At 39.2% G+C, this 27,087-nt stretch overlaps 1 protein-coding gene across 1 annotated transcript in view; it reads left to right on the forward strand.

Moving 5' to 3' along the window:
- The window catches only part of ZFAND4 (zinc finger AN1-type containing 4), a 118,914-nt gene that overhangs the window by 997 nt on the left and 90,830 nt on the right, over positions 1–27,087 (forward strand). The gene's annotated exons all lie outside the window — the stretch shown is intronic.

A 27,087-nucleotide genomic window follows, 5' to 3' on the forward strand; every position in this document is an offset into this window, starting at 1 on the left:
GGTTAAGTTCAGAATTGTAGAAGGACGAGGAGGGTTGGAATTTTTATCTGTGTAAATGAAGGATCCTGGTATCTGGGCTTCTGAGTATTTGCTGCTCCTCTAGTAACTAACCTGTATTGAAGTTAGTGGCCAGGTGAGTCCAATGACGGTGTCAGTACATCCAGTAATGGCACATGAAGGTTTTGTCTTCCCAAGTGATCTGGTGAGACATGGAGTCTGAATAGTTTATTTTGGATTTATGCTGCTTTTTTATTTATATGATGGAGTAATAATATCTTTTTAGGAAGAGGAGGGTAAAACCCTCCTGTGCTCTGAATAATTCTATTATTTCCTCCTTTCATGCATTTTGAATAACCCTTGTGCAGCAAAAGCACTTTAGAGACCATCCTATTTAGGCCTCTTAATGTCAGAAGAGTAAACGTGGGCTTAGAGAAGATTAGGGACTTGTCCAGTGGAAATATTTAGTTACTGATTGAGTTAGGACCAGAACCAAGATGTAGGCTTCTTGTCCTCTGCAAGGAAGGTAAAGCAGTGGCTTTGTAGATATTAGACAGTTGAATCCTAGGTTAGACAATCATAAAACAAATACAGTTATTGTGGGGGAGAACGGGGAGAGAGAGAGAGAGAGAGAGAGAGAGAGAGAGAGAGAGAGAGAGAGAGAGGACATACATAAGTTCTCTGGTGTTTCTTCTTATAAGTGTACTGATCCCACCCTGAGGTCTCACCTTCATGACTTCATCTAATTATCTCCCAAAGGCCCATCTCCAAATAGGATCACATTTGGAATTCAGGTTTCAATATACCAATTTGCGGACGGACACAGTTCAGTCCATAACACCCACCACTAGTGGTCAGTAGCTTAATTCCTATGCCCATTCTTCATCCTCATACCCTTCACCCCTTCCTTTCCTCTTATTCTCCATACTTTCTTGTAACTTTTTTTAAAATTAGTTTCAGGTGTACAAAACAATGTCATAGTTAGACATTTATACCCCTCACAATTCCCCTCCCCCAATCTACTACCCCTCTGACGTCGTATACAGCTGTTACAATTCCGTTGATTATATTCCCTATGCTGTACTCCACTTCCTGTGACCATACATATATTAAATTATAGTTGACATCCATTGTTATTCAGTTTCAGCCTCAGGTGTACAGCACAGTGGTCAGGCATCTACACTGTCCCTAAAGTGGTCTCCCTAATAAGACAAGTGTCCATCTGACACCCTACAAAATCTTTACAACATTATTGATTATATTCCCCAAACTGTCTTTCCTATCCCCGTGGCAATATTGTGGCTACCAATTTGTGCTTTCTCCCTCATCCCCACCCCTCTCACATCTAGCAACCATCAGTTTTTTCTCTGTATTTCTGAGACTATTTCTGATTAGTTTACTCATTTATTCTGTTCTTTAGATTCCACACGTAAGTGAGATCATATGGTATTTGTCTTTCTCCGTCTGACTTATTTCACTTAGCATAATACCCTCTGGGTCCGTCCATATTGTTGCAAATGGTAAGATTTCATTCTTCTTTATGGCTGAGTAATACTCCATTGTATAAATGTACCACAGTTTCTTAATCCAGTCGGCTACCGATGGGCATTTCGGTTGTTTCCATGTCTTGGCTATTGTAAATAGTGCTGCGATAAACATAGGGGTGCATATATTTTTTCGAATTAGCAATTTAGATTTCTTTGGATAGATGCCTAGGAGTGGAATTGCTGGGTTATAAGGTAGTTCCATTTCCATTTTTTTGAGATACCTCTATACTGATATCCATAGTAGCTATACCAATCTGCAATCCCACCAACAATGCACCTTTTCTTTACAGCCTCACCAGCACTTGTTGTTTGCTGTTTGTTGATGATAGTCATTCTGACTGGGGTGAGGTGGTATATCATTGTGGTTTTTATTTGCATTTGTCTAATGATTAGTGAGGTTGAGTATCTTTTCATGTTTGTTGTGCCATCTGTATGTCCTCTTTAGAGAGATGTCTCTTCATGTCCTCTGCCCATTTTTTTTTTTTTAAAGATTTTATTGGGGAAGTGGAATAGGACTTTATTGGGGAAAAGTGTGTACTTCTAGGACTTTTTTTTTTTCCCAAGTCAAGTTGTTGTCCTTTCAATCTTAGTTGTGGAGGGCGCAGCTCAGCTCCAGGTCCAGTTGTCGTTGCTAGTGGCAGCGGTTGCAGCCCACCATCCCTTGCGGGAGTCAAACCGGCAACCTTGTGGTTGAGAGGGTGTGCTCCAACCAACTGAGCCATCCGGGAGCTCAGCGGCAGCTCAGCTCAAGGTGCCGTGTTCAATCTTAGTTGCAGGGGGCAGAGCCCACCATCCCTTGTGGGATTCGAGGAGTTGAACCGGCAACCTTGTGGTTGAGAGCCCACTGGCCCATGTGGGAATGGAACCAGCAGCCTTCGGAGTGAGGAGCATGGAGCTCCAACTGCCTGAGCCAGTGGGCCGGTCCATTTTTTAATTGGATTGTTTGTTTTTTTGGTGTTGAGGTGAATGAGTTTTTTAATAAATTTTGGATGTTAATCCCTTATCAGATGTATCATTGGCAAATATCTTCTCCCATTCAGTAGGATGCCATTTTGTTTTATTGATGATTTCCTTTGCTGTGAAAAAACTTTTGAGTTTGATGTAATACCATATGTTTATTTTTCCTTTTACTTCCCTTGCTCGAGGCGATATATCAGTAAAAATATTACTAAGGATAATGTCTGCAAATTTACTTCCTATATTTTCTTCTAGGAGTTTTATGGTTTCAGATCTTCTTTCTTGTAACTTCTTGCAGCTCATGGGCAGTGACAATCATTCTATTCTTCAGCAGGCTTCAAGAGGGCATCCATCATGAAAAAATCAATTTGAATCCTTTCCTGGGTGATCTTTCTATTTCTACTGGAAGGAAGACATTTCTTCTGTCAGGAAGACATTTGGGGCTAACGTGGTGGGTAAGACTCTCCAAAACAGAGTGATATGGAGTAGGGAGAGGTGACACTGCTTGGTTTAATCCTTAGGGGAAATGGTTGCTCTGCCGGATGGTTTTTCCTTTTAGGCAGCCTTTGGTAAATTCAGAACTAGAACCCAGTGGGGGATGGAAAGGTTGATGGAGGGGACTGTGGAGGAAGGGCTGAAGGAGTGTTCTGGAGGAGGAATGATGAGGCTGTAATGAGAAAGGAGCAGTACTTACAGGGGGCTTTCAGTGGGCCTGGAAGGCATGGGAGCACTGACTTCAGATTACTTACTGAGGAAATTACTTAACCCTCTCTTTCCCTCAATTTTGCTCATTTTCTTTTATTTTATTTTTTATTTTTTGAAAGGAGGGCACAGCTCACAGTGGCCCATGCAGGGATCGAACCGGCAACCTCGGTGTTGTCAGCACCACGTTCTAACCAATTGAGCTAACGGTCACCCCATTTTGCTCATTTTAAATGGGAATAACAATAATACCTGTCTCAAGAGTTGTTCTTAGGATTATCTGAGTTGATAAATGTAAAGTGTTTAGCAGAGCATCTGTGTTCATTATCAGGGAGAAATAGTTTGTGGAGACAGCACAGTATGTATCTGAGAATATAAGAGCTGTGCCCTTGGGAGGAGATGTAATCTAGCCCTCCGAGTTTCTAGAGAAGGCCAATTATTTGAAGCTTGTCATTACCTAGAGCAGTAGTCTGCAAAGGAGAGTATATATATTGCTCAGAGGATGTGAAACACAATCTAGTGGAATTTGGAAAGAAAAAAACATGTGCCAAGAAATGTAAGGGATTGTTGTCATTTGTTCTTTATTTCCATGGGCAGTGGATTCTCTGGACTGGCCATCTATGGTAATTGGCATTAGTGCTCTCTAATAAAGACTTCTCTGAATGGGATAGTATTGTTTTCCTGGCCCTCTTCTGCATAGGTGAGTCCCTATTATTAGTTCTGGCCAATGAGCTATGAATGGGAAGTTTCTATCAGCCTGCGTCCCTGAGTGATTATAGTGAGCAGATCCCTGGCTGATATGCAATGGACATGTAACTTGAGCAAGAAGGAAATCTTTGTTTTAAGCCACTGACATTTTAGGGTGGTTTAGGGTAGGTTCAGCATAACCTATAGGTAACCCCTGTATAACACGGTTGTTAGATTCTGAAAAAAATGCTGTGTTATGTGAATCCATATTATATGAAACAAAGAACTAGTACAAAAAAGGGGGTTAGGTTCCAAAAATTAAAAAACATACTATTATATTTTTATAATTAAGAGAAATATCTTTATTAAAGCAATTTTCACCAAAAGTATAATAAAAGTATAATAATGTTTTCTTCTTCATCACTACTAAGCACCATTTTTTTTTTTAAGATTTTTTTTTTTTTTAATTGGGGAAGGAGTGAGTACAGGACTTTATTGGGGGAACAGTGTACTTCCAGGAGTTTTTTCCAAGTCAAGTTGTTGTCCTTTCAATCTTAGTTGTGGAGGATGCTGTTCAGCTTCAAGTTGTTGTCCTTTCACTCTTAGTTGTGGAGGGCGCAGCTCAGTTGCCGTTGCTAGTTGCAGGGGGCACAGCCCACCATCCCTTGTGGGAGTCAAACCGGCAACCTTGTGGTTGAGAGGGTGCACTCCAACCAACTGAGCCATCCAGGCGCTCAGCGGCAGCTCAGCTCAAGGTGCTGTGTTCAATCTTAGTGCAGGGGGCGCAGCCCACCATCCCTTGCGGGACTCGAGGAATTGAACTGGCAAACTTGTTGAGAGCCCACTGGCCCATGTGGGAATTGAACCGGCAGTCTTCGGAGTTAGGAGCATGGAGCTCTAACCGCCTGAGCCACCGGGCTGGCCTAAGCACCATTTTTTGACAAGATATCTTCATCCTCCTAACTTAATACTCAACGAACAAAATGGATTTAAAATTCTAATAAATTTTAAAACTCTGCAGTCAAATCTGATACGACATCCATGCTCTAATGAAAAATTTCAAAGGAGATATCTTTTGCTCTTAAAATCTTTTATTATGTTCCATGTTATTCGGGGATTTACCTAATTTCAAATGAGATATTGTCAAGCTGTGTGTCCTATGGGGTGTCTGGTCCCGCTCCCCACATAAGAATGCAGAATATGGTGAGGCCAAAAAGGAACACCCACGGAGCCATAGGTAGGGGAGTCATACCACTATATTCTCTCTGGTGGCTGGGTGAGACACATGCAGTAGCAGCCACACGATCCGCATACCGCCATTCACTTCTCTGCCTGCCAACCAACCAACCAATCAACACAGCCCCACAGTTACATTAGTAGCCAATTGGCTAACTGGTTACAGCTAATGGCCAACCAGTCACAGTTGATGGTCATTTACTACCTGAGCCAGCACCTCCCCTCGCGAGGCCGAGAGCCTCTGGGCTCTCTGGAACTCTGTCCCCACACTCCACCCCTCCAAGGTCTTGCCTCACAATCTACGCGACAAGCGTCTTCCGTGAGGGGCCCTGTGCCTTCTCCAATTCCAAAATTGTATGACCAATTTCCTCCTGTCCTCCTGGCAGGTGGTACTGTCACACTGTAACCACATGCCGGGCTGCGGCAACACTTGAGGAGGGTGGTGAGCATGCCAACGTGTCAACCACTTTCACCACACCCATATGGAGATGGAATTCTTCCACCGACGTCTGTAAACTGAGGCCGTGTAGCACGTCCACTCCTAGAATATATTCTGGAACGGGGGAGACATACTCCTTGTAGGTACGGGGTGGGGGGGGATGCCTTCCTATACCCAGTGGTAAGGAAACAGCTTTTACCATCACTGTCTTTCCCCCATAGCCATCAATGCAGATTGCTTGTCCCATAAACATAGCCATCTGGGTTCCCATAAACAAGACTGCAGTCTATGCCAGTGTCAACTAGAGCCAAAACCCTCCGCACATTAGAAGGGGACCAATGTATGAACAGTTCCACGTGGAGCCTCCGGTCCCCGCTCATCCACTCTGACCGGGTACCTTGGCCCCACCCCTAATCAAGCTGAAAGGAGTCAGCCTCAAGCAGCCACATGAAGTCCTGGACGGACACAAGTCACGCTTTCCCAGACTTCTCCTTTAGGCTTCTCCGGAATTGCTGTTCCGGATGCAACTGTTTCCAAAGTTCCAACAGGAGTGCATTGGATTGTCGGTCTATTTTTTCCCCATCAACCCCTGCTGCCACGAGATCACGCCACATCTGCGTGTGTGTCACTCTCAGGCCCGCGACCTTGCCCCCTTACTTTTGATTTGGGCTTCCAGGTCTCAACTTCCCGGACCTCGTGTCTTAACTTCCTTTGCCACAGTCTTTCAACATCCCCTAGGGTGGTCAGGGCAATTGTAACTTCATGGATCCGCCGCCCCACATAGGGCCCAAGAATGGCAACCAAGGATCCAAAAGCACTTGCAGGGGCAGTATCCCAAACCAGATTTCTCATGCTGGTTGTAAAATGCTCGTCATCTGGGCCCCCCCCCCCCCCCCCCCCGCTTATTAGGGTTGAACATAGCATGTCTCATACCCACTTCACAGATAATTTGAGTAAGTTCAGTATACGATTGCCATTTACTCACAGTGTCTGGCAGCTCGCCAGCCTCTCCTCATACTGTTCATACCGCAGCAGTGAGCCACTCCATTAGAGTGTGGTTGCCCTGGTCTTGGGCCAACCTATGGCAATTCTGTAACCTTTGTCGCAGGCACCTATGCACCATCATGGAAGCCAGCTTTTCCATTTCACCTGGGGAGCAGAGAATGTTGTCAGCTCCCTCATCCCATAAACGTAGTAGCCAAGCTGAGACTGGCTCTCCAGGGCGCTGTCGGCACCACCTCCCCAGCTCCTGCAGCTCAGTGGGAGTGTAAGGCGTGTAGGTTTGCCCCCGGGGCCCAAAGGTTGCTCATGCTTTACCTTTTGCTTCAAGATTGGCTGGGCTTGGGGGTTGAGAACTACATTGTCTCCACTCATGTCATCCGCCTCTGCCTCAAAGTCTCCACTGTGGGGCTCCTCCTCTAACAAGTGGACCCGAGCTTCCATCGCCTCCCACTGGGACACCTGGTCCAGCACCTGTGCTATTCCAGCAAGCGCTTCCTCCAAGTATGATGCACTAGGGTGAGAACCTCCTCCAACCAACGGTCCCCAGCTTCCAACGCCTCCCCCCAGGGCTGCTGATTCGGCACCTGAGCTATTTCATTAAGCGTGTCCTCCATGTTACGACACAAGGCGGTGAGGAACACCCAGCCTACACGGCCAGCTGTACCCTTCCTTTGCCTCCTTCAGCAACCACTCAGCCAGAACCTGCAGGGCCCTCTCCATGCTGGCCGGAGAGCCGTCCGTGTCCTCCCCCCCCTCCTCGGGGGTCCAACTTCTGAGAACTGTGGCTACCACATACCACACACTATGTGGGGGCCAGCTCTTTTCCTGCCCAGAATCAAACGCCATTCCTACCTGGTCGGAATCTTGCTCGCAGCTCCAGGTGTCCATTTGGGTGGAGGCCTCAGTGCAAGATGTCCGCAACTCTCAGAGCCTACAGCAGCAGCAGATTACCAAAAGGAAGGTGACGCCTTGTATGGCCAAGAGGGTGGTGTGCCGTCTGGAGGTTTGAGTCTCCCTAGCAGACCGCGCCTCCCGTTCCCGGCGCAGCTCCTCACAGGTCTCCTGAAGCTGAGTTTTCACACGCTGGAAAGCTTCGCCAGACACCATACCCTGCTCACTGCACCATTTGTCATGCTGTGTGTCACGCGGGGTCTCTGGTCCTGCTCCCCACATAAGAACGCAGGACATAGTGAGGCCAAAAAGGAACACCTCGGAGCCATAGGTAGGGGAGTCATACCACTATATTCTCTCTGGCAGCCGGGCGAGACACACGCAGTAGGATCCACATGATCCACAGTCTGCCATTCACTTCTCTGCCTGCCAACCAACCAACCAATCAATGCAGCCCTGCAGTTATATCAGTAGCCAATTGGCCAAACGGTTACAGTTGACGGCCAACCGGTCATAGTTGATGGTCATTCACTACCTGAGCCAGCACCTCCTCATGTGAGGCTGAGAGCCTGGAAACTGCTCTCTGGGACTCTATTTCCTAGATATCTTTTACTCTTAAAAGCTCTTATTACTTTCCGTGTTATTCGGGGATTTCCCTAATTTCAAATGAGATATTTTTTGCTCTTAAAAGCTCTTATTACACTCTGTGTTATTTGGGAATTTCTCTAATTCTCAAACCATGTTAGAGTGAAACCGTGTTCTAGGATGCCATGTTGTACGAGGGTTTTCCCAAATTCTCGAACCATGTGAGAGCGAAACAGTCTTATAGAAGTGCCGTGTAATACGGGGGTTATCTGTACTTTATTCTGACTGATACAGTACCACATAGGGATCTATTTTTTTTCACTATATAGATAATTGGTTATCTAAAACCACTTACTGAATTAGTTTAATCTTTTCTAATTTCATATCTGTCGTGTATTACATTTTTATTTATATAGCTCTTTGATCTGATCTTTATCTAGCTCTATACCAATATTATACTGTCTTATTTATTATAATATAATTTATAAGTTTTGATAGCTGGTGGTGTCCATTCAAATAAAAGATTGTTATGTCTCTTTGGAGAATTGACTCCTTTATCATGTAATGCCTCTCTTTATCCCGGATAACTTTCCTTGCTCTGAAATCTGCTCTGTCTACAATTAATTTAGCTATTCCAGCTTTCTTTTGGGTAGTGTTAGCCTGACATATCTTTCTTCATCCCTTTATTTTTTCCCCCCATCTTTCTTGAGGAATAATTGACAAATAAAATTGTATGCATTCTTATTCAGTTAGCTCTCCATATCTGTGGGTTTTGCATATGCTGATACAACCAACTGGGGATCTAAAATAGTGTTTTCAATCTGTGGTTGGAAATCCGTGGATGCGGAGGTATAGCTGTATGCATCGTTTTATGCCATTTTATATTAGGTTGGTGCAAAATATTGCGGTTTAAGAGGTTAAAAATAATTGCAAAACCCGCAATTACTTTTGCACCTACCTAACATAAGGGACTTGAGCATCCACAGATTTTGGTATCTGAAGGTGGTCCTGGAACCAGTCCCCTGTGGATACCGAGGGATGACTGTACTTTTAATTTATATGTCTTTATCTGTAAGTGGATTTCTTTTAGACAACACTGTAGTTGGGTCTATTTTTGATCCAGTTTGATGATCTCTGTCTAATTCATTGTTTTATTTAGGCAATTATATTTAAAATGATTATTCATATAGTTGGATTAATAACTACCATGTTTGTAAGTTTTCTATTTGTTGCCCGTGTACTTTGTTCCTATTTTTGTTTTATACTCTTTTCTGCCTTTTATGGTTTTAACTGATCATTTTATATGCTTCTATTTTCCCTCCTTTCCTATCATCAGTTACACTTTTTAAACTTTTTTGGGGGGTTGTGCTAGAGTTCGCACTATACATTTAGAGCTAATCCAAGTGTACTTTCAAGTTATACGTCTTCACAGGTATTGCAATTATCTTATAATAACTAAATATTCCTAATTCCCCCTCTTCTCCCTGTATCATTGCTATCATTCATTTCACTTATAAGTCATTATCATCTATACATTGTTATTACTATTATCTTGAACAAACTGTTATCTGTTAGATCAATAAGAGTCAGAAAACTAATCAAAGTTTTTATTTTACCTTCATTTATTTCTTCTTTGATGATCTTTCTTTTTTTATGTAGATCTGAGTTTCTGACATATTTTCCTTCTCTCTGAAGAATTTCTTTTAACATTTCTTGCAAGACAGGTGTACTGGCAACAAATTCCCTCAATTTTGTTTATCTGAGCAAGTCTATTTCTCCCTACTTTTGAAGGATAATTTCATAGAGTATAGAATTCTAGGTATTTTTCTTTCAACACTTTATATTTCACTCTACTCTCTTGTTGCTTACAGGATTTCTGATGAGAAGTTCCCTGTAATTATTATCCATGTGTTTTTCCTTCTGGCTTCTTTAAAGATTTTCTATTTGTCTTTGCTATTCTGCAGTTTGATATAATATGTCTACGTGGAGATTTTTAAATTTTATTCAGTTCGGTGTTCTCTGACCTCTTCCTGATCTGTGCTTTGGTGTATCTCATTAATTTTGAAAAATACTGGGCCATTATTACTTAAAATCTTTCTTCTGTTCCATTTTCTCTTTCTTCTAGTATTCCAATTATACCTTTTGAAATTTTCCCACAGTTCTTGAATGTTCTGCTTTTTTTCTTTCTTTTTCCTCTTTACATTTAAATTTGGGAAGTTTTATTGACATTTCTTTAACCTTGTCTGCTAGTGAGCAAACCCATCGGAGGCATTTTTCATTTCTGTTAGTGTTTTTTATCTGTAGTATCTACTTATACTTTCTTATAGTTTCAGTCTCTGTGCCTATATTACCCATCTATTTTATCTTGTCTACTTTTCCATTAAATTTCTTAGTATATTAATCATAGTTATTTTTATTTCCCTGTCTGATAATTTCAAAATCTCTGTCATATATGAGCCTGGTTCTGATGTTTGTTTTGTTTCTTGAGATTGCATTTTTTCTTGTCTTGTAGCATGCTTTGTAATTTTTTGTTGAAAGCTGGATATACTGTATCAGTTAATGGTAACTGAGGTAAATAGGCCTTTAATGTGAGCTTTTATATTAAACTGGCTAGGAGTTGGGCTGTGTTTAATGTTTATTGTAGCTGTAAGTAACAGAGACTTCAAATTCCTCTAGTTTCCTTGTTTTTTCTCCCCTGTTGTCTTTGGATTTTCCTAAGAACAAGTCTGTGTCTTGTAGCTCTTTCACTTGTAATCCACCGTTGTTACACTAGAGCCCTGTTAGTGTGGTCGTAAAATATTGGGGGAAGGAAACTACCTATAACCGTTGATTAAATCTCAGTCTTTTAGTGGGCCTGTGTCCCTGGGTTGTGACCTTCAATATATTTCTTAGATTCTCCCCTACCCCTCCCCATAATCACTTAAGTAAGATAGGAAAACTAGAGGGATCTGGAATCACTGAAATGCCCTTCCCCCAGGGCATTTACAGGGCTCTGGCTCTGGTAAAGTGATAGGCCTTTATTATGGAGAATGCTCTGAGCTTTTTCATAATATTTATGTTTCCCCTCCCTCTACCTGAGTTACAAAGGGATCTTTCTTGATTCTTGACAGTGAGAACCTGATGTTGTTTCTAGTGATAAAACTCTGAAAGGAATGGGAGCTCCCCCAAGACTGTAGCCCCCAGGAATTCCCCAGTCTCACGCTCATCCATCTGCAGCCTCCACCAGATCATCCAAGTGACCACTGAGGTGTTCCTTTCAGCTTATGTCTCTAGTCTGTTTCTGCGTCATGTAAGCAGATCTTGGTTGTAACTCTCTGGATTTGCCCATTCTGTAGATTTTGGGCTTATGGTTTGCCCTTCTACTTCATTTACTGATGGCTCCAAGTAAAGTTGTTGGTTTTCAGTTTGTTCATCTTTTTTCTTGTTGTAAGGTTGGGGGTGGCAATTTAAAAGCTCTTTACATGTTGTAGCTGAAACTGGAAGTCTGAACTTTGTTTTTAATGTGACCATTTATGATTTAATATTTCCTTTTGTTACCGGAATCCTAGCTGCTACATTGCTGGAGGGTGGCCCTCCTTGGCATGGTGTCTAGGTTCTTGGCGTCTTGAGCAAAGAATTGAACAAAACACGGAAATAAAGTGGTGAAAGAACAGTTTATTAGAAGAAAAAGTACACTCCAAAGAGGTAGGAATGGGCCTGAGAAGAAGGCAGTGGCTGAAGGGCCCATTATTAGAAGAGAAAGTATACTTCAAAAGGATAGTAGGGGGGCCTGAGCAAAGGTGTGGCTCAAAAGGCTCAAAAGGTGCTGACTGGCAAGGACTTGGAGTTTTTATCCCTTTTTTCTCTAGAATGGGCTGTTCCTCTCCAGGTGTGGGACCACTTGATTGACACCTGTGATTGACAAGAGGCTATTACTTCATCTTTTCAGACTGCACATGTTCCTTCCCAGAATTCAGTCTGTTATAATGATATTAATGAACTTCCGGGCATGTGTATGATGTTATAATGATGGTATAATGAAGCCCAGGTGAAATGAAGGTCGTTGTGGACTTTACTGTGCAGGTGTGAGTGACCGGTTTAATCTAGTTGGGTATTTTGTACCCATTTGTTTCCTTATAGCAGTAGATAATTATAATGAAAAGGGTAAGTTTTGGGCAGTCGCATTCTGTGGGTTGTGTTGGACATGCAGGAATGTAGAGACACAATGCCTGTCTCTAACTACCTGCTTTGTCTTCCCCTGGAGAGATGTGATCCCCATAAAATCTCTATGGGAAGTTGAGGGACAGGAGGTCTTTTCTTCTGTATTTGCTTCCTGCTGGGCAGGGGTGTAGAGATGTCCCTACCTATTGGGGGATTCACGGAACTCTCATCCTATCTGATCTTAGATGAGAGGAAGGGCTCTCGAGATCTGCCTGGAAGACCATGTTGGCTTCCTTGGTTGGAACCGGTAATCTTGTTGGGGTATCATCTGTATCCCCAAGGCCCCTGAATAAGGAAAAATAGATTTTAATTAATAAATTTAAAAGTGTTGGTCTAATGAGCAGAACTCAAAGCTATTGATGTAAGGTGGCTACGTGATGGAAAGTCCATCAGCTCTGTGGAGCCTGTGGCCATTCAACCGGTCATTCAGGTGGTGTTAATTGTCCAGGAGATGGGCCCAGAATGGGTTAGAAAGAACATTGGGCTTCAATGATTACAATCGAAAAGTGTAAATAAGCTGATTTACAAAATAATTAAAAGGCGGGGAGGGAGATGTAGGAGCTAAGAAACTGGGGAAAAGGAAACTTAAAGAAAAGGAAACTTAAAATCCTTAGAGGAAAGAAAAACTGTGTTAACTATATCCTACAAGTTTTTAAGTTGAATTTAATTGTCATTAAATTCTAAGTGTTTGTTTTGTCAAAAATATTTATTTTATCATTTAAAAAATTATGGTAGAGACTCTGCAACCATAGAAATATATAGGATTAGATAGATTCGATCACTTTTTGTAATTTATACACGTTCCCAATATTCTAACTAATACTATTGAACATGTTTTCATTTTTCTCTAAGTCTAAGAAACTATCTCCATTTTTTTATAAAGGTATAATTTACGTATTGTAAAATTCACCATTTTTAGTATTGTGTTAGTTTGGTATGGCTGCCATAGCAAGGTACTACAAACTGGGTGGCTTAAAGAACAGGAATTTATTATTTCAGAGTTCTAGAGGTTAGAAGTCCAAGATCAAGGTATTGGCACTGTTGGTTCCTTCTGAGAGCTCTGAGAGAAAATCTGTACCATGCCTTTTGCCTAGCTTTTGGTGGTTTGCTGTCAGTCTAGGCCTAAGATGACAACATACAATCTTCAAGAACAGGCAGTAGAGCAGACATTTCTTCCAAAAGCATCTTCTAATCTCAGATGACCCCATAGCTTGAGACAAAGGGGAAAGGAGAGAGAATCTGGTACCTAGGCACAATGAGAAGTTAGCTCAGAGATAAATTATTTGTTTCTCAAACCCCAGAACTGTAATGTTTGTGGTTGTTTTGTTTTGTTTTCCCACCTACTTTCTGGTAGTGCCAGATGCTCTAGTCCAGCCATTGTAGTCAAGATGTTCTAGCATCATCTTGTGTATTTCTTGCCCTGTCAGAATCAGCCATTTCTTTGAGGAGCCCTCGTTCCTTTTATTGGAGTATAGTATTAGAAACCAAGATCTGGGTATGACAATTGACTTTTTAACCACAATAATAGAAACTAGTAGACAGTGGAATATTATTTTCACAGTGTTGAGAGAAATAACAATCTCTACCTAGAATTGAATTTATCTTTCTTTCAAAGATGAGGACAAAATAAAGACATTCCCGGAAAAAACAAAACTTGAATTTCTTAACAATTTCTTGCTAAAGGAATTTCTGAAGGATATATCTTAGAAGGCAAATGATTCCTAAAGGAAATTGATGATGCAAGGTGGAATGGTTATCAAAATGGCATATTTATGGAGGAATCTAAATAAGCATTTACTTAATAAAACAATAATATATGAAGGTTTGAAAAAAATTGATTTAAAATCCTGGTAACAATGACATATAAGTCAAGGTGGAGTTTGTAATGAGAGTGCAAAGGCTCTTACTAGTATTGTTTATGAAGAGGGCAAAGACGTGATTAGCTTTAGACTTTATTTTGTTAAATGTGATCACTTAAATTTCTAGAGTAATCACTAGAGATTAGAAATAGAGTTATGTAATTTCCAAATGATAGAAGTACTTTACCTTCTTCTATCTGAATTAATAATACACATAAGAGTCAGGAAATTAAAGCAGGACAATTAGAAAGCACAAAGTAAGATAATAAAAATGAACAGAAATATATCAGTAATTCCAATAATGTAAAATGGATAAAGCTCTCTAATTGAAAGACAACTGATAGAGTACTTTTTTAAAAAGTCCATACGAAATACTGTTTATAAGAGACCTAATCTGAAATATAAGGACCCCAAAATGTTGAAAGTAAAAGGATTGAAAAAGACATACCAGTTTAGTATTAACCTGAAGAAAGTTAGTGTTTCTATATTAGTAAAGTTATTATGTAAAATACATTTTAAGGTGAAACATGGAAAAACCATTTAGAAGGATAGTCATAGTAGTCTTGTTGGTAATGTCAAAATTCTAGAAACAACTCAAATGAGTACACTAGAATGGATAAATTGTCGTATATGTAAATATATTTGTTGTTGTCATGCCAGGTGGCAGGCGGGGTCTCTGGTTCCGCTCCCCACGTAGGAACGCAGGACATGGTGAGGCCAAAAAGGAACACCCACGGAGCCATGGATAGGGGAATCATACCACTATATTCTCACTGGCGGCTGGGTTGACACAGGCAGCAGGAGCCACACTATCCACAGCCTGCCGTCCACTACTCTGCATTCCACAACCCACACTCCGCCGTGCTAACTGCAATCCGCGCTTGCCAGTCACCATCTTCTTGCTAGCCCCCTCTCCCCCCATTTTCTGCTAGCGTAGCCATGGCAGTTATATTAGTGGCCAATGGCTCACTGGTTACAGATGATGGCCAACTAGCCACAGCTGATGGCCATCCAATCACAGTTGATGGCCATTTACTACCTAAGCCAGCACCTTTCCACGTGAGGCCGACAGCCTGGAAACTGCACTCCTGGCTCTGTCCCCACAGTCATATACTGGAATTGAATTCTAAGGAATAGATTACAATAGGGAAAACTAATGGAATAATAGTTTCATGCGTGACATGGGTACATGAACAACAATAGTGTATAAAAAAGCAAATCATAGAGGAACACACACACTATGATTTCCCTTATATAAAGATCAAGAATAAGGAAGGAACAGAGAAGAACTACAAAAACAATCAGAAAACAATAAAATGGCAAAAACTACAACCTACCAGTAATTACTTTAAATGTAAATGGACTAAATGCTCCAATCAAAAGACATAGGGTCACTGAATGGATAAAAAAAGGAAGACCCTTCTATATGCTGAATACAAGAGATTGAATTCAGATCAAAAGACACACAGACTAAAAGTAAAGGGATGGAAAAAGATATTTCATGCAAATGGAAACAAAGCAAAAAGCTGGGGTAGTGATATTTATATCAGACAAAATCAACTTTAAAACAAAAGCTGTAGCAAGAGCCAAAGAAGGGCATTTCATAATGATAAAGAGATCAATCCAATAAAAGGCTATAACTCTTATAAAGATTAAAAAAAGGCAAAAGAAACAATACCACATAGTGAAATAAAGCAGTAGCAATAACAATAGCAAAAGGCAGAGGAATGATTCACAGCGGATTTAGAATGGTCATTACTCCTGGGTGGAGGTAAGAGGATGCAGCTGAGAAGCATGGAAGAGTGTTTTTTCTTTATATGCTTGTTAACACTTGGTGTGGTCAATTTTTTTAATTTTAGTCTTTCTAATAGGCATGTAGTAATATCTCATTGTGGTTTTAATTTCCCTAATGACTAATGATATTGAAGATCTTCATGAGTTTATTTTCCATCCGTATATATTCTTTGTTGAAGTGTGTATTCAACTCTTTTACCCATTTTTTTTTAAATTGGGTTATTTGTTTTCTTATTGTTGAGTTTTCAGAATCTTTATATGTTTTAAATATGGGTCTTTAATCAGATACATACATGTTTTGCTGAGATGTTCTTCCAAGCTGTGGCTTGTCTTTTTATTCTCTTAACAGTGTTTTTTTGAAGAGTAGAAATTTTAATTTTGCTAAACTCCAACTTATCAAAAAAAATGTTTTTAAGGATACAGATGTCATATCTAAGAAATCTTTGACTAATCTGAGGTCACAAAAATTTTCTTCTATATTTTCCTCTAAAAGTTCAGTTACATTGATTTTTTTTAAAATACATTTTTTAAATTAAAGTTTATTGGGCTGACAATAGTAAAGTTACATAGGTTTCAAGTGTACAATTCTGTAATACATCATCTATATATCACGTTCACGACCCAGAGTCAGCTCTCCTTCCATCACCATATATTAATATTTGATCCTGTTTAAAAATAATGTTTTATTTTTCTATTATAGTTGACATACAATATTATATTCGTTTCAGGTGTACAACATAGTGATTAGACATTTATATACCTTATGAAGTGATCACCTTAATAAATCTAGTACCCATCTGGCACCATACATAGTTATTACAATATTATTGACTATATTCCCTATGCTATAATTTATATCCCCGTGACTATTTTGTAACTACCAATTTGTACTTCTTAATTCCGTCCCCTTTTATACCCATCCCTCCCAACCTTCCTTCTATCTGTCAACCATCAAAATGTTTTCTGTATCTATGAGTTTGTTTCTGTTTTTTTATTTATTTATTTTGTTATTTGGTTTCCACATGGAAGTTAAATCATACAGTATTTATCTTTCTCTGTCTTATTTACATTAATTGATTTTTAAAATATTAGACCAGCATTCTTGGAATTAACCTTTGTTCATTGTTTTATTTTTTTCTTAATATGTTGTTGAATTCTGTTTGCTGAAACTTTGTGTAGTATATTTGTATCCGTGTTAATGAAGGATATTGGTTTTATCTTGTTATGTCTTTGTCTAGTTTTGGTATAAGGTAATACTGTCATCATGGAATGAATGGGACTATTCCTTCTGCAATTTTTTTTTGGAAGAGAGTAGAATTGGTATTATGTTTAATAATGTAGGGCTATTCAAGTTACCTTGTTCTTCTTGAATGAGCTTGGGTAGCTTTTTTCAAGGATTTTGTTAATCAGTTGTTGAATTTTACTGGGATAGTTTATAATATTCCCTTATTATCCTTTCAATATCTGTGTAACCTGTAGTGATGTCTCCCCTCTCATTCTTTTTTTTTTTTTTTCCTAAGCTAAACTAGCAAGGAAGACTTTATTTTAGACTTGTAATAGCGGAGACAGATCAAACTCAACTCTGCTGGAACCGAGATGGGGGGATTTGTAAGTCCCTAAATGAACTAGTGGGCAAGGACTCCAGCAGGGAGGCGGTCCGTCAATGCGATTAGGTCATCTGTGTTTGCGAATTATCCCTTCTGGAAGATAGTCTTTTACCCTCCCACAGAGACTGAGAGATAGAGGCCTTATATCCTTGTATGATTACATTTCTACGGGATGGCTTCTGGGTCCTTGAGAGAGACATTCTTGAGCTGTACAACCACCAAAGCCTGGGAAAAGTTTTGCATCTTGAAGAGGCAGATTAAAAAAAGATTATGTAAGGTGCCAGATGGGTACTGGACTTATCGGGGGGAATCACTTCATAGACTGTGTAGATAGATGCCTGACCACCGCGCTGCACACCCGAAGCTGATGTAGGGTAATATTGAATGTCAACCACAATTAAACATCTATCTATCTGGTCATAGGATGTAAAGTACAGCATAGGGAATACAGACTTAGGGAATACCCCCGCCAAGTCTGCCATCCATCCATATACAATGTCAGATGGGTAGTAGACTTGACCCCTCTCATTCTTAATACTGGTAATTTGCATGTTCTTTTTTTTAAAATGAGTTTTATCAACTTTAAAACTCTTTTTTCTTGTTTTTGTCTCATAAATTTCTGTCTTGATTTTTCATTATGTTTCTGCTTACTTGGGGTTTAATTTGCTCTTTTTCTAATTTTTTAAGAGAGACTAAGTTCATTGAAAGAGACATTTCTTCTTACGAAATACTGGTATTTAGTGTTTTAAGTTTCCTCCTAAGTACTGCTAATTACATCACCCCACACATTTTGATATGTTGTGTTTTCATTCAGTTCAAATTCTTTCTAATTTTTCTTTTGATGTATTTTTAATACTTTAAAAAAATTTTCAATTAGTTGATGTTTGATGTTATATTAATTTTAGGTGTACAGCATAGTCATTAGACATTTATATAATTTAGGAAGTGATCCCCCCAATAAGTCTAATCTCCATCTGACACCATACACACTACAATATTATTGACTATATTCCTCATGCTATACTTTACATCCCCATGACTATTTTGTAACTACCAATTTATATTTCTTAATTCCTTCCTCCTTTTTCATCCACCCTCTGAGACCAGGGACGGGGTGAATGTTTTTATCGAGATTGATGGAGACTCAGATATGGCATTGGCCGTAGTCTGCACACTAGGATGGGTGTGGGGACAGAGCCCCAAAAAGCAGTTTCCAGGCTCTCGGCCTCATATGGAAAGGTGCTGGTTCAGGTAGTAAATGGCCATCGACTGTGATCAAATGGCCATCAGCTGTGGCTAGTTGGCCATCAGCTGTAACCAGTGAGCCATTGGGCACTAATATAACTGCCGTAGCTAGGCTAGCAGAAAATGGGGGCTAGCAAGAAGATGGTGGCTGAGCTGACAAGAGCGGATTGCAGAGAGGCGGATGCCGCCAGTGAGAATATAGTGGTATGACTCCCCTACCTATGGCTCCGTGGGTGTTCCTTTTTGGCCTCACCATATCCTGCGTTCTTATGTGGGGAGCAGGACCAGAGACCCCGCAGGCCACCCCGCACGACAAATGGCGCAGCGAGCAGGGTCTCCCGCATGACAATGGGGGAAGGCTCCACAAAGAAACTGGCTTCTGCCAGCACTTCTGTCTGGGACAAAGCTGTGCCTCCAGCCCTTGTCCTGGAACCAGACAATTCAATTCTTCCTGGTATATCCCTGGCGCCTAGTGAGCTGCTTCCCCAGCACTGGAGCTCAGAGGAGTGGGACTACTTGCTCCTCAGGGGGGATCTCTGCAGCTGAGATATCCTTCTGATTTTTACTGGTCACAGGTGGGTGTGAGACCAGTCCATTTTGCATCTCTATCCCTCATACCAGGCTTCTTCTGTATGTCCCTAGTTATAGGGCTTCAGTTCAACTAGACTTCAGGTAATTCTCAATGATGGTTGTTCTGTAGTTTAGTTGTAATCTTGATGTGGTTGTGAGAGGATGCAGGCACCGCATTTACTTGCTCCTTAATCTTGACCGGAAATATTTTTTATGTATTTTTTTGATCCATGAGTCTTTTAGAAAAATGTTTAGTTTCTAAAAATTTGGGGAATTTCTAGAAATCTCTGTTGTTGATTTATAATTTAATTCTGCTGTATTGTTTGAATTCCTTTAAATGTTTAGATACTTGTTTTATGGTCCAGAATAAGGTCTGTCTTGGTAAACGTTTCATTTACACTTGAGAAAAATATGCACTTCTTTTATTTAGGGGTATAGTTATTTAGGGGTGTAGTATTCTATAAATCTCTCTATAAATCTATAAAGGTCAATTTCTTTGATAGTATTCTGTTATACTATGTCCTTATCTTCTCATTCTATCAACTGTTGAGAGAAGGGTATTGAAATCTCCAACTATAATTATGAATTTATCTTTTTCTACTTTACAGTTCTGTTAGCTTCTGTGTCATGTATTTTGAAGCTCTGTTATTAGGTGTATACATTTTTAGGATTTTGTGTCCTCTTGATTTCATTAGCCCCTTCATCATTATGAACTGACATTCTTTTCCTTGGAGATAATTTTTTCCCCTGAAATCTACCTTATTGGATATTAACAGAAATCACTCCATATTTCTTTTGACTAGTGTTCTAATAACATAATCTTTTTCCATCCTTTTACTTTTTATTTTAATTAAATTTATTGGGGTGACATTGGTTAATAAAATTATATAGTTTTCAGAGTGTACAATTCTATAATACATCATCTATATATTGCATTGTGTATTCATCACCCAGTGTCAGTTCATCCATCACCATATATTTGACTCCCATTTACTCTACCACCTCCTTCCCCCCTTACCCTGTGGTAACCACTAAACTGTTGTCTTTATGAGTTTTTGTTTGTTTGCTTGTTTCTCTTATTCTTTGTTGCTTTCAGTTTTGTATCACACATGAGTGAAATCATATGGTTCCTGACTTTCTGTCTGACTTCTTTCGCTTAGCATGATAATCTCAAGATTCATCCATGTTGTCGCAAATGGCAGTATTACATCTTTTCTTATGGCTGAGTAGTATTTCATTGTATATATGTACGACATCTTTTTTATCCAATCATCTATTGAAGGATACTTCGTTTCCATGTCTTGACCATGGTGAATAATGCTACAATGAAGATAGGGGTACATATACCCTTACAGATAAATATTTTCAGATTTTTTGGGTGGATACCCAGGAGAGGGATTGCTGGGTCATATAATAATTCTATTCTTAATTTTTTGAGGAGCCTCAGCACTGTTTTCCATAGCGGCTGTACCAGTTCACATTCCTACCAACAGTGTATGAGGGTTCCTTTTTCTCCACAGCCTCTCCAACATTTGTTAGTTCTTGTCTTGTTGATAATAGCCATTCTAACAAGTGTGAGGTAATATCTTGTTATGGTTTTGATTTGCATTTCCCTGATAGCAAGTGAAGTTGAGCATTTTTCATAGATCTGATGGCTGTTTATATGTCTTCTTGGGAGAAGTGTCTGTTCAGGTCCTCTGCCCATTTTTTAACTGAATTGTTGTGTGTGGTTTTTTTTAAAATTGTAGAGTTGTATGAGTTCTTTGTATTTTGGATATTGCCCCTTTATTGGAAGTGTGGTTTACAAATATCTGCTCTCGTTCAGTTGGTTGCCTCTTTGTTTTGTTGATGGTTTATTTTGCTGTGCAGCTTTTTAGTTTGATATAGTCTTATTTATTTATTTTTGCTTTTACTTCTCTTGCCTTTGAGGTCAAATTCATAAAATCCTCTGAACCAAAGGTCCATTAGTTTAGTACCTATGCTTTCTTCTATGCTATTTATTGTTTTAGGTCTTATGTTTAGGACTTTAATCCATTTTGAATTAATTTTGGTACATGGTGACAGCAGTCTAGTTTCATTCTTTTGCATGTGGTTTTTCAATTTTCCCAGCACCATTTATTGAAGAGGCTTTCTTTTTTCCATTGTATACTTTTACCTCTTTGTTAAAAATTATCTGCCTATATATATATGTGTTTATTTCTGGGTTCTCAATTCTATTCCATTGGTCTGTGTTTCTGTTTTTCTGCCAATACCATGCTGTTTTGATTATTGTCACCTGTAATATAAATTGAAATCAGGGAGTGTGATACCTCCAGCCTTGTCTTTTTTCTCAGGTTTGCTTTGGCTACTCAGGGTTTTTGTGATTCCATACAAATCTGATGATTTATTTGTTCTATTTCTTTGAAAAATGTCATTGGGATTGCATTAAATCTGTGTGTTCCTTTGGTTAATCTGGCCATTTTAACTATATTGATGCTTCCAATCCATGAACACAGAATGCCTTTCCATTTCTTTGTGTCTGCTTCAATTTCTTTTAAAAATGTTGTACAGTTTTCAGTGTATAGGTCTTGCACATCCTTTGTTAAGTTTATTCCTAGGTATTTAATTCTTTTTGTTGCAGTTGCAAAAGGAATTGTTTTTTTCATTTCGTTTTCTGAAATTTTGTTGTTAGTATACAGGAAAGCAATGGATTTTTCTACATTAATTTTATATCCTACAATTTTACTGTGTTTGTTCATTGTTTCTAATAGCTTTTTGGTGGAGTCTTTGGGGTTTTCTATATAAAGAATCGTATCATCTGCAAAGAGTGACAATTTAACTTCTTCATTCCCAATTTGGATGCGTTTTATTTCTTTGTCTTGCCTGATTGCTCTTACGAGGACTTCTAGTACTAGGTTTAATAACATTGATGACAGGGGGCATCCCTGTCTTATTCCTGATCTTAGAGGAAAAGGTTTCAGTGTTTCAGCATTAAGTATGATAGTAGCTGTGGGTTTGTTGTATATGGCCTGTATTATGTTGAGGTACTGTCCTTTTATATCAGTTTCATTAAGTGCTTTATTGATAAATGGATATTGTACCTTGTCAAATGCTTTTTCTTTCTTTTTTTGACATTCAGTATTATTTTATATTAGTTTCAGTTGTACAGCGCAGTGGATAGGCATTTATGTAATCAGTGAAGTTGAAGTGATGTCCCCGCTAAATCCAGTACCCATCTGATACCCTACATGATCTTTACAACATCGTTGATTATATTCCCCATACTGGATTTCACATCCTCATGACTATTTTGTGACTACCACTTTGTATTTTCTAATCCCTTCATCTTCAAATGTTTTTTCTGCATCTATTAATATGATTGTATGATTTTTATCCTTTATTTTGTTTATGTGTGCATCATATTGATTGATTTGCATGTGTTTAACCATCCTTGCACCCCTGGAATGAACCCCACTTGATCATGATGTATAATCTTTTTAATGTATTGTTGTATTTGATTTGTAAATATTATGTTTAGGATTTTTGCATCTCTATTCGTCAGAGATATTGGTCTGTAGTTTTCTTTTTCTGTGTTGTCCTTCCCAGATTTTGGTATCAGGGTAATAAGAGAAATAAGAGAAATTTATGTTGACATCATAAAATGAGTTGGGAAATACTGCCGCTTCAATTTTTTGGAAGGGTTTGACGAAGACAGGTATTAAATAATCTTTGAATGTTTGTTAAAATTCACTGGTGAAGTCATCTGGTCCTGGACTTTTGCTTTTGGGGAGGTTTTAGGTGACTGATTTAATTTCCTTGCTGTTGACCAGTCTATTTAGATTTTCCATTTCTTTGTGATTCAGTCTAGGAAGGTTATATATTTCTAAGAACTTGTCCATTTTTCCTAGGTTATTGAATTTGGTGGCATATAGTCCATCATAGTATAAGTATTCTTGTATAATCTTTTGTATTTCTATGCTATTAGTTATTACTTCTCCTCTCTCATTTCTGATATTGTTTACTTGTGTATTTTCTTTTATTTCCTTAGTCTACGCAATGGTTTGTCAATTTTATTAATCTTTTCAAAGAACCAGCTCTTTGTTGCATTAATTTTTTCTGTTGTCTTTTTGTTTTCTATTTCATTTAATTCTGCTCTAATTTTTATTATTTTCTTCTTTGTGTTGACTTTGGATTTCATTTGTTCTTCTTTTTCTATTCTTTAAGATGTAATGTTAGATTGTTTATTTGGGATTTTTCTTGTTTCTTGAGATAGGCCTGTAGTGATATAAGTTTCCCTCTTCATACTGCTTTGCCACATCCCAATAATTTTGATATGATGTATTTTCATTCTTATTTGTTTCTATATCTTTTGATCTCTCCTTTTATTTATTCTTTAACCCAGTCATTCTTTAAAAGCATGTTGTTTAATCTCCATGTATTTGTGGGTTTTTTTCCCCCTTTACAGTTGATCTCCAATTTCAAAGCATTGTGGTCAGAGAATTTGCTTGGTTTGATTTCAAACTGGTTAAATTTGCTGAGGCTAGTTTTATGTCCCAACACATCCTTGAGAATGTTTCCTGTGCAGTAGGAAAAAAAGAATGTATAGCCTGATGTACTAGGGTGAAGGGCTCTGTAAATGTCAATTATGTCCATTTGGGCCTAATGTGTCATTTAGGGCTGCTGTGTACTTACTTATCTCCTGTTTGTGAGCTGTCAGTGAAGTATTTAGGTGTCCTACTATAATTGTGTTTTTGTCAGTTTCTCCCTTTAGTTCTGTTAGTAGTTGCTTTATATATTTTGGTGCTCTCTGATTGGGAGCTTATATATTAATGAGTGTTATGTCTTCTTGTAGTAGTGTCCCCTTTATCATTATGAAATGTTCATCTTTGTCTTCTGTTACCTTGTTTGCCCTGAAGTCTGTTTCGCCAGATAGAAATATGGGTACACCTGCTTTTCTCTGGACACCATTTGCTTGGAGTATTGTTTTCCACCTGCTCACTTTAAGTCTGTGTCCTTGCAGCTGAGATGTGTCTCTTGAAGGCAGCATATGGTTGGATTTTGTTTTTTGCTCCAATCTGCTACGTGTGTATTTTTATTGGTGAGTTCAGCCCATTTACATTTAGGGTGATTATTGATGTATGAAGATTTCCTACAGCCATTTTATCGTTTGTTTTCTGATATCTTGGTGTCCCCATTGTTTCTTTGTCTTTGTATTTCTGTCTGTTATTTTAGTTTAGAGGTATTCTATGATTCCCCCCCCCCCCCCGTGTTTCCTCCTTTTTTGTGTTAGTGTTTCAGTTCTGGATTTTTTTGGGTGGTTACCTTTAAGTTTATATAAAAGAAGGTTTCATATTTACAGTAGTGTTTTTTCTTTATTATGCATCTTATCTCCATTCCTCTTTGCAAATTCAGACCTTTACCCTCTCCCCTTTTATCTTTTTGTTGTCACAAATTATCCCTATTTGTGCTGTGAGTTCATTTCTGAGTTGTACTAGCAAATTGTCTTCTTCTTTTCTTTCTTTCTTTTTTTTAAATCTATTTTTCCCTTAATGTTATGTTTAAGTTTATAGTGCCCTATTCTGTGTAGGGGTTGCCATTTCCTGCTTCTGTCTGTCTGTTAGTACTCTTATTCATCGTTTGTGTCCTTTGATATTTTTGTTTCAGGTAGAATAATCTTGTAATACAGGCCTTGTGGTACAAAATTCCCTCAGCTTCTGTATTCTGGAAAGGTCTTTATTACTTCTTCGTATCTAAAGGATAACTTTGATGGGTATATTATTCTGGTTGTTTCTCTTTCACTATTTTGAATATTTCATTCCACTCCCTTATACCTTGTAGAGTTTCTGCTGAAAAATCTGAGTATAATCTAATGGGCTTTTCTTTGTAGGTTACCATCTTCTTTTCCTTGGCTGCCTTGAGAATTCTTTTTTTGTCATTAACTTTTGACAGTTTCAGCATAATGTGCCTTGGAGAAGGCCTTTTAGGATTGAGGTAATTAGCTATTCTGTTTTCTTCTTGGATTTGAAGATCCATTTCTTTCCATAGGTTGCGGAAGTTCTTGTCGATTATTTGTTTGAATAGGCTCTTTGTGCCCTTCTCTCTCTCTCTTCTTCGGTATACCCATTATTCTTATATAGCTCTTTCTGATGGACTCAGCTAGTTCTTGTAGAGTTCTTTCATTTCTTTTAACTCTCAAGTCTTTCTCTCCTTCTATCTGTGTCATTTCCAGATTTCTGTCTGGAAATTTCTTTCCTCCCTCTGGTCAGCTCTATTTCCTAAGCTGGCTATTTCATTTTTCATCTTTTTTATTGAGTTCTTAATCTCCAAAATTTCTATTTGGTTCTTTTTTAAAATTTCAATCTCTTTGTTAAAGTATTCATTTTGTTCATTGATTTTGTTTCTGAATTCACTGAAATGCCTATCTGTGGGGTTTTGTGGGTTTTTTGTATCTCATTGAGTTTTTTTCAGAACTGCAATCTTGGATTCTCTTTCTTTTGAGTCACATATTTCCATGTCTTTGTATTTATTTTCCGGAGGTTTTAAATTTTCTTTCTGAGCTACCTTGTCACCTTGGTCATTCATAGTAATTAATGAATTACTTCTCTTCCTGGGCATCCGTGGAAGTGAATTCTGCCACAGGTTGATACGAACAGGTCTTTCTTTTATTTTCCAGTAGGTAGCGCTGGAGAATTTTATTTTCTCTTGCCCTGTTCCAGCTTCTTGCACTGAAAGATTCCCTGGGGAGGTGGGCATCCCCTCTGTGACCAGGTCAGGTCAATCTCAGGGCATCACTTCCATGGGAGGATGTGGTGGGTGATGGGATTCTGAGCCCCTGAAATCCCAGTGCTGCCCCTGCAGGCAGATGCAGAGCTGTGTGCCTCAGTAGCTCTGGGTGCCCCCCGCTGGGATCAAAGGAGAAAGGTGAGAGTGGGGTGGGTTGGGAGAGGCAGCCTGTGTGTTTGTGGCTTTGTTCTCCTTTGAGTAGTGGAGACTGCGAAATCAAGCTTCCTTACCCTATCTCCTCCCTTGTCAATGAAAGTAGCCACAGTGAGCTCCTCTATCTGGGTACTCTCTGCAATTCTCACGTCTGTAGATATTCTGCTCTTTAACCCAAAATTCCTGCTGATTCTTATGGGGATGCTGCTAGCACTGGGAGAGAGTGGGCTTGTAGACCACAGCTGTCACACTGCTGTATTCGGTCTTTGCCCCAATTGCCGTGTTCAGCCGTATTATATATTGATCTCTCAGGCAGTGCCTCTGCCATTTGAATGCTCCCTTCTCCCAGGACTGCAGTGAGCCCAGGGCTGCATCCGCAGCCCTATCCCTGCATTTCTCCCTTCTCTCCTCTCCTGTTTGCACCAATTCACCCAACTTCAGATGTTTCATTGAGCTAATCTCTCAGACGTGTTTGTGTGTTACACAGTGAATCCTTTGTGTTTCCCCAAATTATACCGTGTTTATACCAAATTTGGGGAATTATACTGTGTTTCCCCAAAAATAAGACCTAGCCGGACAATCAGCTCTAATGTGTCTCTAGAGAAAAAATTAATATAAGACCCGGTTGTATTATACTATAATATAAGACAGGGTCTAATATAATATAATAATATAATATAATGCCGAGTCTTTTATTTTTGCTCCAAAAGACTCATTAGAGCTGATTTTCCGGCTAGGTCTTATTTTCGGGGAAACAGGGTAGCTGTTCAACTTGTGTAACTTCAAGGGGAGAGATAAAGGGAGACCTCTTACACCATGTTTTTTCAACTTCTCTGCCATCCTTTTACTTTTAA

Source organism: Rhinolophus ferrumequinum, chromosome 16 (assembly GCF_004115265.2).
Source record: "Rhinolophus ferrumequinum isolate MPI-CBG mRhiFer1 chromosome 16, mRhiFer1_v1.p, whole genome shotgun sequence".
Classification (NCBI taxonomy): Eukaryota; Metazoa; Chordata; class Mammalia; order Chiroptera; family Rhinolophidae; genus Rhinolophus; species Rhinolophus ferrumequinum.